General features: G+C 42.0%; 1 long non-coding RNA gene across 1 annotated transcript; it reads left to right on the plus strand.

Moving 5' to 3' along the window:
* Positions 1 to 306: 306 nt before the first annotated feature.
* On the plus strand, positions 307 to 10666 carry LOC106998987 (uncharacterized). The gene is made up of 3 exons (XR_001445600.3): positions 307 to 527; positions 1838 to 1981; positions 9295 to 10666. It is a non-coding gene; the product is annotated as an uncharacterized LOC106998987 (long non-coding RNA).
* Positions 10667 to 12178: the final 1512 nt, after the last annotated feature.

Here is a 12178-nt window from a genome sequence, read left to right on the forward strand (position 1 = left end):
TGCAACTCTGTGACTCAGTTTCCCCCTCTGTAAATTGGAGATCATAATAATACTGTTTCTTGAAGTTGGGCTGAGGAGCAAATAAAGTTTAGCCACCTACTGTAAGTAAGTGCCACCTACTGTAGCAAGTGCTACATATATATGAGCTATTCATTTTCACAAAAACCCGATGAGATGACTGCTTAAATAATGCTAATTTTGTACTTGAAGAAAGTAAACTTAGGAAGGTTACATAACTTGTCCAAGGTCATACAGCTGGCAAACAGCAAAATCAGGATTCCAAGCCAGGTTGCCTAATCCCAGCACTGGGATACATTGCCATCACACCCTTTCCTATGCTGACATATTTCTCTCTGGGTCTGTGTTTTGATAGACACGGGGATCACATTTCTAAAAAGAAGATTCTGCTGAAGGGATCTTTCAAGAGCCTCAAAAGTGGGACTATTTCATGAACCAACTCTTAGTGACAAGCCCTGTCCCTGCAAGTGAGAAGGGGAGCGCTTCCCAGTCAAGCTCCATGTGTCAAGGTGGGATGGAATGGGTAAACGTTTTTGCTCCCTGAAGTCAAAAATACCTTTTAAAAATGAGTTTGTCGTGTCTTGTTGCATAATACCAAGCAGTATTTATAGAACGTGGAAATGAATATGAAAACTTGTATTTTGATTCATGGCCTCTTAGAAGTAAGTGGTGCTTTCATTAATAATTCTGACTTGACTTTTTCCTCCCATATTATTGGAATTTTTGAAACTTTACAAATATGTTTCTGACTGGGATTAGGGAATGGAGAGTGGAGAGGTAGGAAGAGGGAGGAAGCACATTCCTAAAGACACTAACATTGCCAATTTCTGAAAAAGCAATTCTATGTATTGGGAGCTCCCATCGTGTAACAGATAGTTTGCGGTATTTGGTCCCTAATATTGTTAATGAGATATGTAAAGATTGCATTTTTCTGGAGTTAATTTTAAATAAAAACCTTCATTAAACAATATCTCTCAGTAAAAATGTAGGTCCTAACAATTAATAGGCAAAACTGTGTACCTAAGATTTTTATTATATTGATTCCAAGATAATTAGGTTGGCAAAAGCATTGTGAATATCTCTCCCCACGTTAATACAAAGTGCTGCTATCATTCCGTTGCTTTTTTAAAAGATGGCTGCATCTTACCATAAAATGTATTTCCAAGTTTTGTCAACTATTAAGGTGATTGATTTTGTTTCTTTTATTAGGAATTTAGGTTTATCTTACTGTTTTAATAGACTGTTTAAACACAAGCCTGCTTTCACAGGCCTCCTGCTGCCCAAAAGCCTCCTTGTTCAGCACAGAGATTTCTTGCTGATCACATTTTTCCTATTCTTTTCTTTAAGCAAACACTGAAGGCTTTCAGCAGCTGCCCAAGATATCACTTTAAAACCCCTTAAGGCAGTTTGAAAGGCCTCCAAAAAAGCATGACGTTCAATCAAAGTTCAGTAAGGAAAGTTTTAATGAATAAACTTAGTAAATTAGAAAGCACTGCAGCAGAGTGATTAACTCTCATTTGGGCATTAGTGTTGAAATTAATTAAAATGTTTAAGCCATAGGAGGCAGGCTACCTCGTCAGGACCTGGCTCTGCCCTCGGAGTCAGTCTGGATCCAGGAGTGATTCATCTTACACAGATGAGAGGGGGATAAAAGGAAAAGAACAGTCAGGACAAATGTGTTTTCAATGGTGCTTAGCAGCAGGAGACCACTGGGACTTCAGAGCAACGCTACTGGAGTGTGACATCATAATACGGTATGTACACTGTGGAGTGGAGTGAAAAGGACTTTGCACTTACATTCTTGCCCTCTCTCCTTTAGATTGGATGCCATGTATATTCATTTCTCTGCCAGGCAGAATGCTGCAGTCTGCTGTCTTCAAGACCACTCACAAATGAGCTCTGTTTCCCTGACTCTTTTTAAACCTGCTTCCCACCGTTAAAGTTCATGCGGTGACGTGAAGAGGTAGGCTTGGTGTCCTGGTGGATTTCCCTAAGATCAACTCCACAGAATGTATAAAAATATAATTGCTTCAAACAGACTCTCAGACACACAACAATGGATTTATTGTTAAATTCCCTTGACAATATGCAGGGCAGAAACCATCTTTTCAAGAAACCCAAAATATTCCATTCCCATTAGGTTTTAAAATATCTTGTAAGCTCGATTTCTTTCCAGAACTATGGGTCTGTGGATCTTCTTATAGAAACCCATTACCGTGTTTAACAAATCCGTGCCTGCTTAAAATTATAAATGACAGCCCATTTCATAAAGAGAAAAGTCCTCCATGACAGGAAAACAATCTCCGTTGGTTCTCCTTGGATAACAAATGGACTTGCATCAGGCCCGGTACCGTAGCTGTTTCTAAAACAGTGTGGCGAAGGACTGCCATTCCTATTTCAGGGGTCCTAATTAAGGAGCTCGCAAAAATGAGTGACCACCTGCAAGTCTGAATTATTACCATCAGGAGAAAATTATCATGATTTGCTACAGATCTACATTCATAACTTTAAAACTGTCCATCTTCCTTATTTTTTGCTCTATGGATTTCTTGTCAGCCACAATGTCAGAGGTCACTGCCAGAGTGTCCCTTTGGTACCCATTAACTATAACCAGCAAACTTGTTCACTATTGATCCACTATGTCTAAGTATCTATTATGGTGGATATAAAAGGTGGCTTCACATCTTTCTAAACAGATAATTCATAAAGGCCAAGGGGTCATGGCTTGTGATATATTATTCTTTCACTGTATTTGTGACTGAATGGACAAAGAGAGAGAGGATGCAAAAGGGATGCCAAGGGTCATGAGTGTTAGACTAGAGAGGTAGAAAGTTGTGTGTCAATTGGACACATTAACATCCATATAAATAATAAAAGGCATTAATATTTGTTCACGACCTCATTATCGATTCATTCTACTCAGAAGCAGAGGTTCCTAGAGCGAATGAAGACAGAGTTGATTTTTTACCACCAAAGTTCAGTCGAGGTTGAACTCTAGACTGGAAGTCGACTAGAGACAGTAAAATATATTCCAGTAGGCATATATTGGGTCCTGGGATTAATACATTTTGCAAGCAGTGCATCATCCAGGGCAAAGCAACTGTTTGGGGCACAGAAGCCTCACATAGAAAGTGTTAAGGGTCTGCAGGGCCCTGATGGGCTCAGCACATCACCACGTTCCTTTGGGACTGTTTGATTCATCATGTTATTTAACCTCCACTGGTTCGTATTGAACATTCAGCAATACACTACAGAGGCCATTGCTAATGTTCCACACGTTTCCAGCCTAAAGGAAAGCATCTCATTAAGAGAACAATAAGGATCTAATGAGTGAGCCTTGCTCACAAGTTAGCTGACATTGGGATCATTTAATGCTGTTTATGGTCTTCTACCCACTGGAGAACCCGGAGATGTTGTGCTTTCTCAAGACTACAGTTTGGAGGAAAGTAAATTGAGATGAATCATGGTGAGATGAGATAGTTAAAATGTCATGCTCCATAAGTTTGAATGCATCTTTCAAGTTCTGAACAGTAAAATGCAACTGAACACTGAAACAAGAGAAACAAAGAAAAAGCAGATAACTAACAATACAAATCCACCTTCTGGGGCAAGGATGCTTCATGGGGGAAACCAAAAACATCTTTTCAGAGCCCTCCTTGAATACACACCAGCATGCACACACACATACACACAGACACACACACAGACACACACACAGAGACACATAGACACAACACACATACACACACACACACACACACACACACACTTCCTCCCAAATTTCCTTCCTTTGCCACCAGACTTCAATACATTACAGCCTTTAAAACAACAACAACAACAACAAGCCTATTATGGATCAGGGGATGACACGTCAAGCTTATAAGATTCTTAGAGACCAATAAAAAACCATTAGTTTTATTTCTGTTTACAAATGTGAGCCAGTCCCTAGACTGGCTGGGTAAATTATAAATTGTCCCCAGTAAATGTGGGAGCTAGCGATCACATGTTTCTGAGTCAGGATAGGCCTTTTTAGTTTAAGGAGCGGATCGAGGAGAGGCTTGGGGGTTGAGAGGGTGGGATGTGGGAGCTACACGGTTACTTTGCCAATTTCTCCTTCCAGAGCCCCATTCATTTCAAGTATCTACGGACTCGATGACCTCTCTAAGTCAAAACGTCCTAAGAGAAATCCAAGAATGACCTATTTCCTGGAAGCCACCAATCTAAGTGAATAGTCTAACCCTGGGGATAGCTTTTCTTCGTTATGTGAAACCCCAGTTACTGAGACAACTGGGATCCTGAGGGAATTTTCCTTTGATGTCTGTGGTTCTCAATCTTGTTGTGGATAAAGGACCCTTTTGAGAATATAACAAAAACTATGATCCCTCTCTTGAGAAAAATATTGATACACAAAATTTTGCATATGGTTGAGGGATTCATAGCATTCTTCAGATTGCCATAAGTTAAGAACCGCTATTCTAAATACGGTTAAAAACAAACAAACAAACAAACAAAAAAACAGATGAGCATTGATAGAATTGCCCTTCTTCTTCAATTCAAGAAAGAAAGAAAAAAAAAAAAAAAACGAAGTTTAGAGATGAGCCAGCCATTGTAACCCCCGAACTCCAAATAATACTGTCCTTAATAATAATATCCAAGTGTCATGTTAGTGGTCTCTATGGACATCTCCAGTCTTCATAATAATTTTTATTTTTATTTAATGTTTGGAGATGTTGTAAAAAGTGACTACTGTTTCAAAATGTGACCTCTGTGAGGTTTAAAACCTACTGAATCAGATGAGATATGAAAGCGTTCAATATAATGTATGACTTAAAGCTATGTTTTTTAAACTTTAATAGGAAATGTCTGACTCTTAGATCACTGTTTCTAAAGCCTGGCAGACAGAAACATGTCTTTTAAAAAGGTCTAATTTATATACCAAATAGAGATCCAGCAGGTAGAAATGATGTCTTTCCTTTTTACCTCATGCCAACTAGAATCTTTCATCAGCTTTGAATACACCTCAGCTCCAGCAATATTTTAGCAATGCTAACTCATCTCATGTATTTTCAAAAATGTTTCAAGTACTGTGCTAGACAGTGGGATACTAAGATAAGCAAATCACGGTCTTTGTCCTTGGGAGGCTTACAGTATTGTGGGAGGACGGGTGTGTGTGGACACTCATGCAGCTACTGTGGTGGCTCAGACACCATCCATTCCCTTCTTCCTCCCTCCTGGCAGAATTCTTTTTTTTTTTTTTTTTTTTTTTTGAGACAGGGTCTCACTGTGTCACCCAGGCTGGAGTACAGTGGCATAATCTTGGCTCACTGTAATCTCCACCTCTCAGGCTCACCTCCCACCTCAGCCTCCTGAATAGCTGGGACTACAGGTGTGCACCACTACAACTGGCTAATTTTTGTATTTCTTTTTTTGTAGAGACGGGTTTCACCATCTTGCCCAGGCTGGTCTTGAACTCCTGAGTTCAAGCAATCCACTTATCTTACCTTCCAAAGTGCTGGTATTACAGGTGTGAGCCACTGTGCCCAACCCAGAACTCCATTTTTATTTGGTGTACCCACCCCTCCTGTATATAAGCTATGTGATCTCGGGAAAGCAGACCCACACTGGGCTATACCAATCATGGTAATCCTACACACACCCTTGCCTGTGATTGGTTCAGGCATCATGGCTTCAGCCTATTGCTTAATTGGTCCAGGGATGAGCATGTGACCTAAAGCCCTCATCACACCAAAGGGAAGGACAACTGCGGGAAGGTTCTCTCTCTTCCCCTCTATGCATGCTGCCCCAATTGCTTTTAGCAACTGTCTTGCTACCAGTGGGGAGATTGGCCTGAGGACAAAACAAAGATATCTGGGATGGCAGATCTGAGAAAATTACAGAAACCCTAAGCAGAAACCCTAATCGTATCACATCTGGAGTCCAGTCTACATCCCAGTGGCCTTTATATGAGATCAATCTACTATTTCCTTTTTATTTAGTCTTCTTTGGGTAGGGCTTTCTGTCCTATGCAGACCGAAAACTTCCTGACTGTCATCCCTGCTATTAGAGAGTGAGAGTACCCCTGGTATGCTACAAAGATCTTCAAAAAAAAAAGCACAGAGGATGGACACAATCACCCTGGTGGGAACTTTCTGGAGAAGGGGATACTTGAACTGAGTTTCGCAGGTTGAATAGGAGTTAGCTGAGCAGATATAAAAGGAAAAGGGGTTCTAAAGAGAAGAACAAGTGAACAGAGGTGTGCTGGTGCCTTCAAGGTTGTTGGGAGAGTTGCGTGGCTAGAGTAAAATGAGCACTCAGGGGATGTTTTGGAAGGTGAGACAGAAGAGGTAGCAAGGGTGGGATCATGAGGGGCCTCACATTCCGTGTGAATGTGGATCTTCTATCAAAGGTAGTTGGGAGCAATTGAAAGATGTTAAGCTAAGTGTCATGGTGGGTTTAGCATTTTAAATAATTGCTGGTGACCAGTGTGGAAGGTGAGTTGGAGACTTGGAGGTGAGTTGACAGTTCTGGAGACAGGGGGACCAGTTCAAGAGTCTCCATTTTGCTGGAATTCTCAATCATCCTCTCCCAACAAGGGGCAGAAAACATGGGCTCTTTCTGGACAGTTCAGAGATGGGAGCTGTGAAGACTGGTACAGATCCAAGTTGGTGCCCAAGATATAGAACTCTTCACAAGGTCATGGAATGAGCCCCTTACTTGCTGTGTGGCCTTAAGCTAGATGCTTAACTTTTCTGAGATTCCATTTCCTTGTCAATAAAATGAAGATCCTAATACCTACCTTGCACTATTTTGGTGAGTAAAATAACACTTATAAGCAGATAAGGCTACTCGATAATAGAAACTAGATTAATGACTCACTGGATGATTGAGTGACTGGATGACATGAGTGGTTTTCCCTACTTATATTAGATATGTGGCTATAGACTTCAAAATGGCAGGCCCAGTACTTGGGGAGGTGTTACCACCAGATGAACAAGTTATCCCCACTACTTTCTGAGATAAGTTTAATTCTCATAGAATTTTTTTAAATGAGGGCACATCTGCCCACAGGGATTACAGAAGCTTCTGTTCAGCCCTTAATTAAAACAACATGCTTTGAAGCCCTGTGGATTTGCAGCTCTCCATTCTTGGGACTCAAGAGGAAGCATTATTATAAATTGCTCTGGAAGGAATTGATTAGGGGTTTTCCATATGATACCCTCAAAGGGCTTGAGAGATTAGGTTTTGGCCCAAGCTCAAGGGCTGCTGTCCAGTTGGTTTGGACAGCCTACAGGCACAGGAACTGAGAAAGATGCCTGTCTGTGCTCCTTTCCATAAGCCAGATCCTTGGGTCTCCCAAGTTGACTGTGCCCATTCAGGGGTGGTCAGAAGAAAGGGCTAGGGTGGGACAGTGGGGAGCTGGTGCCCACCTGCAGATGCTTGGAGGTATAACATGCAGTGGTTGAGAGATTTGCCATCAGAGGCATCCAGGTTTTTGAGTTCCGGCTCACTCACTTACTAGCTGTGTGACCTTGGGCAAGTGACATAACTTCTCTGAGCTGTGACTTTTTTCATTTGGAAAAGTGGGTCTTATTTACTCCAATTCTACAAAGTGGGAGTAAATCTCCTCCTAAGGTTATTATGTAGATTAAATAAAACATTTATGTGAAGTATGTATGCACCATAGTTTATAACAGATGGTTAATAAACATAGGTTATTATTATTTATAATGAACATCTGTAATGTTGGATCTGTCCATCAAGTAGCTGCTCCCTGATTTCCTTTTGGGGAATTACCTTTCCTGATTAGGTGTAGTCTTGGTGCCCTCTAGTGTGCTGACTGTCCACCTTAGAAGTTGAAAGGTGGAGGCTCTGCCCACCAGACTTTCCTTTCACCACCTAGTCCAGCCAAGATGTGAGCATGTCATCTGAGTTCAGGCAATCAGAGTCTCTCTCCTGAGACCTTGAATCAAAGCAAAGGTAGCAAACACAGTGGGGATAGTGCCTGAAGAAGACGGTCTTCTCTTCACTCCTGTTGGTGCCCCAAATAGTTCCTACAAAGTCTCCATTCTCTCAAAGGGCCAGAGTCCATTTCTGTTGCTTGCAACCAAAGAAATGAGACACTGTTGCTTTCTGCCTCTAGGAAACGAGTGCTTCCTTTCACAACCTGCTTCACTTCTTGTCTTGTCTTTACTCCAATAAGTAGGGCACTGCCACCACGGCCCTACCTAGAATGTTCCCCAAACACAGCCTAAATTTTTATGACTTCATGCACATTTTCAAGATGCCCTTTCTGGCCGGGCGTGGTGGCTCAAGCCTGTAATCCCAGCACTTTGGGAGGCTGAGACGGGCGGATCACGAGGTCAGGAGATCGAGACCAGCCTGGCTAACACGGTGAAACCCCGTCTCTACTAAAAAAACACACACACAAAAAAACTAGCCGGGCCAGGTGGCAGGCACCTGTAGTTCCAGCTACTCGGGAGGCTGAGGCAGGAGAATGGCGTAAACCCGGGAGGCGGAGCTTACAGTGAGCTGAGATCCGGCCACTGCACTCCAGCCTGGGCGACAGAGCGAGACTCCGTCTCAAAAAAAAAAAAAGATGCCCTTTCTGTTTGGATGTCCATATCCAGCCCTCATCCTCCAACAGGCAAATGCTAACTCATTCTTCAAGCCCTGGCTCAAATGTTGCTTGCTCGGGAAGGCTTCAGTGACTGCCCCTGACCCAGCAGTACAAAAACATTTCATTTCCTCCACCTTTTTCATGCTTTCATTGAAACATTTACTACACTTGCCATGTTGTATCACAGTTAGGTTATTTGCTGCCATCTACATTGTGTGCTCTTTGGGGATGGTCTTGTTCAGTTTTGTTTCTCTAGTACCTGATTCAGAGCAAGAGCACGAAGCATTTTTGTTGAATAAACGGTGAAGAAATGACATTTCTTACAAATATATGACTTGTACAATTTTATATGCAAACATATGCAGGGCATGTCTAGGTAACCTCAGAACTGTAGGCCAATTCGGTAGACCACCCAGTTCTCCCAGTAGTGGTTAGAAACCTGTCCTTGTCTCAGCCAAATTGACGATCTGGATTCATCCGAAAGTTTAAGATCATTGTCTCAGCCTCTTCTTTGAGAGTTACATCCCAACATAATTACATAACACTAGTAACTAAGTCTTCTGTGGCCCTGACCACATCCCAAGCACCAAATCAATATTAACTCATGTAATCCTCATAGTAATCCTATGAAGTAGATTCCGCTATTTTTCTCATTTCAGAGGTGAAGAAACTGAGGCACAGTGAGGTCGAGTCGCCTGCTCACGGTTACATGGCTGACCAGTGAAACAGCTGTTTCTCACCTCAGCTGCGCTCTTCCATAGGATGCTGCCTCCTCTGAATCCCAGAGGAACGACCAGATTCCGCACTCAGCCCAGTTTCACAGCTTGGGGGCTGGACGCCAGACAGGAGTGGCTGCATGTGGAGATCTGCCCACCTTGTAAGAAGTATTGACAATGAGTGCAGGTTTTGCTAAGCTATAGTAGGGTAGTAATGAAGACAGAGCAGGTTCCTCCCATGATATTTGATCATTCTGAGTCCCAGAAATAACCCTCGTGCAAGTAGGGGTCACATTATTTGCCTTGGCTAAACTCACCAAGCTGGGTTTTGTAGGCAGTAGAGTTCAGTGGTTAAGCTTTTAAGTCAAAGAGTACTGAATGTAAGGCCTGGCTCAGCTGCCTGTTGCTGTGTGAGATCTTGGGCTAATTATTTAACTGCTGGGTTACTCAGTTTCCTCACCTGTAAAATAGGGCATAATAAAAGTCTCCATGTCATAGAATAGTTATGAAATTAAGTGAGATAATTACATGGAAATTACTTGGTATACCTGGCACCTATTAAGTGGTAGTATTATACAAATGTTAGTACAAAAATTTGTGCTAATTATGGGATATTTAATGACCAGTAGCATGTTGGCTCTTTCAGGGAGCAATGCAAAGCAAAAGAGTAGAGCTGAGAAGTGAATGTCCATCTACTTTGCCAAGCAAAGTGCAGTCCTTAAGAATTTACTCCACTGCCTGAAGTTGCATGGCTGGCCACCTAGTTCTCCAAAGGATTCCACTAGGTACGAGCACAAGACAGGGTTTGCAGTTTTCACACCCAGTAATTAGGGCTGATGGCTCAATAGGATTATTTTGTATAGCAAACCCAATATCCTCTTTACTATTCTTTTCAGCTTTCTGATTTCCAATTGAAAAAAAAAAAAAAACCTTCAATGATAAATTTGGTCAAAAGGCTTATTTTATGACTAGTGCCTGTTGCCAAAGAGCTGATATTTCTCACAAATCCTGAGCTGTGAGTTGTGACAGCCAGTGCTTGGGTGAAGTTAGCACCTGCCTCATCCCCAGGGAGAAGAAGTGAGGACGTGATTTTCCCGACTGAGTCCATTACAACACATGTGCCCTGACCCCTGGGATTTGGGGAGGGGGATTCCCAATCTGCCAGTTCATTTAAGCTTCCAACTTCACAGATTCCAGATTCAGATACAGGGAGCCTTCAAATGAGTTCTGTGGAAACCAGACTTCATTGTAAAGTTCTCTATTAGCTGCAAAACAAACAAATATGTACAAATAAAGTCCATTTTAAAGTAAGAAATAGATTCTCTTAATGCGCCTATCTGTCTCAGCTTTTAATAAACCCAGTTTACATGGTTTACAAATGAGACCCATTTTCTGAGAGATCTTGGAGTTGAAAATTGGGGTAGAAGTGAGTATAAGTGTAGGAAGGTATTACTGTACTCTGGGAGCCTCCAATACACTTAAAACACATTAATAAGCCCTCTCCATGGGGGATTCAATAGGATGAAAATAATCCTCATGTCATCCTCTATGTGTCCTTCATAACGGGGATATGAGAATTATGCACTAAATAACAATCTCAAAAGGCCAGTCCCACAGAATGTGGGACCCTCTTGGGACTGTGTGTAGGTGTTGTCACTCCATAGCTGGCATCAGGGTGAACTGCTGCCACGGGGATATGGAACAATGTGTAATGTAGCAATTAATGGAAATATGATGAAGTATTCACTTAGCAGGAAACCGGTAACTGCAGGGATCACCAAACAGAACAGTACCATGGCATGCCCAATATCCCAAGGGATTCTGAAGACATTCAGATGACAACCAAATGCTAGGCATCCCGAGAAGCCCCTCTGTGCCCCTTTGTTACTTGAGGCTGAAGTTAAAAATGATACCTTCTCTTCCGCCCAGGTTTTGAGCTATACGGAAGGGAGGAGCTGTTTTATAAAAATGCAGCCTCGGAAATTTAAGGACCCACCATGCTTGCTCGCTTCACCCTGGGTGAACAGCATTTGTCAGATTCTCATTAGGAAAATGTTCCGCTGGGCTTTCTCCTCAGGGTGCGAGGGAGACCTGGGCTGTTGCAGAGCTGCCTTTTGCATCGCCTGGATGATTGTAAAACTCCCTGCTCGCCACCCCCCACCAACCAAGAAAACCCATCGGCTTATGTACCAACCCCCCACCTCAGTTCTCATATACTTTCATCTTGTTCCCAGGATCCACTAAAGTAAATAAGATGTCCACCCAGATAATGGAAACCCCACCAGCTCTCAGTTAGTGCCTTTTCATGCCAATTAAACACATTTTATACAGTCATCGTAGATGCATCAATGACTGCATTCCGAGACGCCAATAGGGCCGCGGCAGACATCAGCCTAGCAAATGAAATGTATTTCATGCGCGTTTTCTCTCTGTCTTACACTAACCACTTGGCAACGGTCTCAATTGAAAACATTGATTCTGAAAGATATATATGGGTATATAAACTGATTAACCAGCTTATTTGCTGCTGATTACTTTACTAATAAAGATCTCAGAGTGCTTAATTTAAATTAATACTTCTTTAATGAAAATCCAGCTTAGAGCATTAAAAACAATCTTGACAGATGCATTTATTGCACAAACATACATTTATCTACGCCAAGCCAATTGAACATACAATCATATTTAGTTGGAGTTATAATTGATAATGATTCTACAATTATGACTTCAGTTAGATGTGTGTTGTTCACCAGAGTTACTCTGATAGTCTCAAAAGGTTTTCTCATTTTGGAGGCTGTGAGGACCCAGTGGGAAGTACATGGAAGTT

The sequence above is a fragment of the Macaca mulatta genome, chromosome 1 (assembly GCF_049350105.2).
Source record: "Macaca mulatta isolate MMU2019108-1 chromosome 1, T2T-MMU8v2.0, whole genome shotgun sequence".
In the NCBI taxonomy this organism is placed as follows: domain Eukaryota; kingdom Metazoa; phylum Chordata; class Mammalia; order Primates; family Cercopithecidae; genus Macaca; species Macaca mulatta.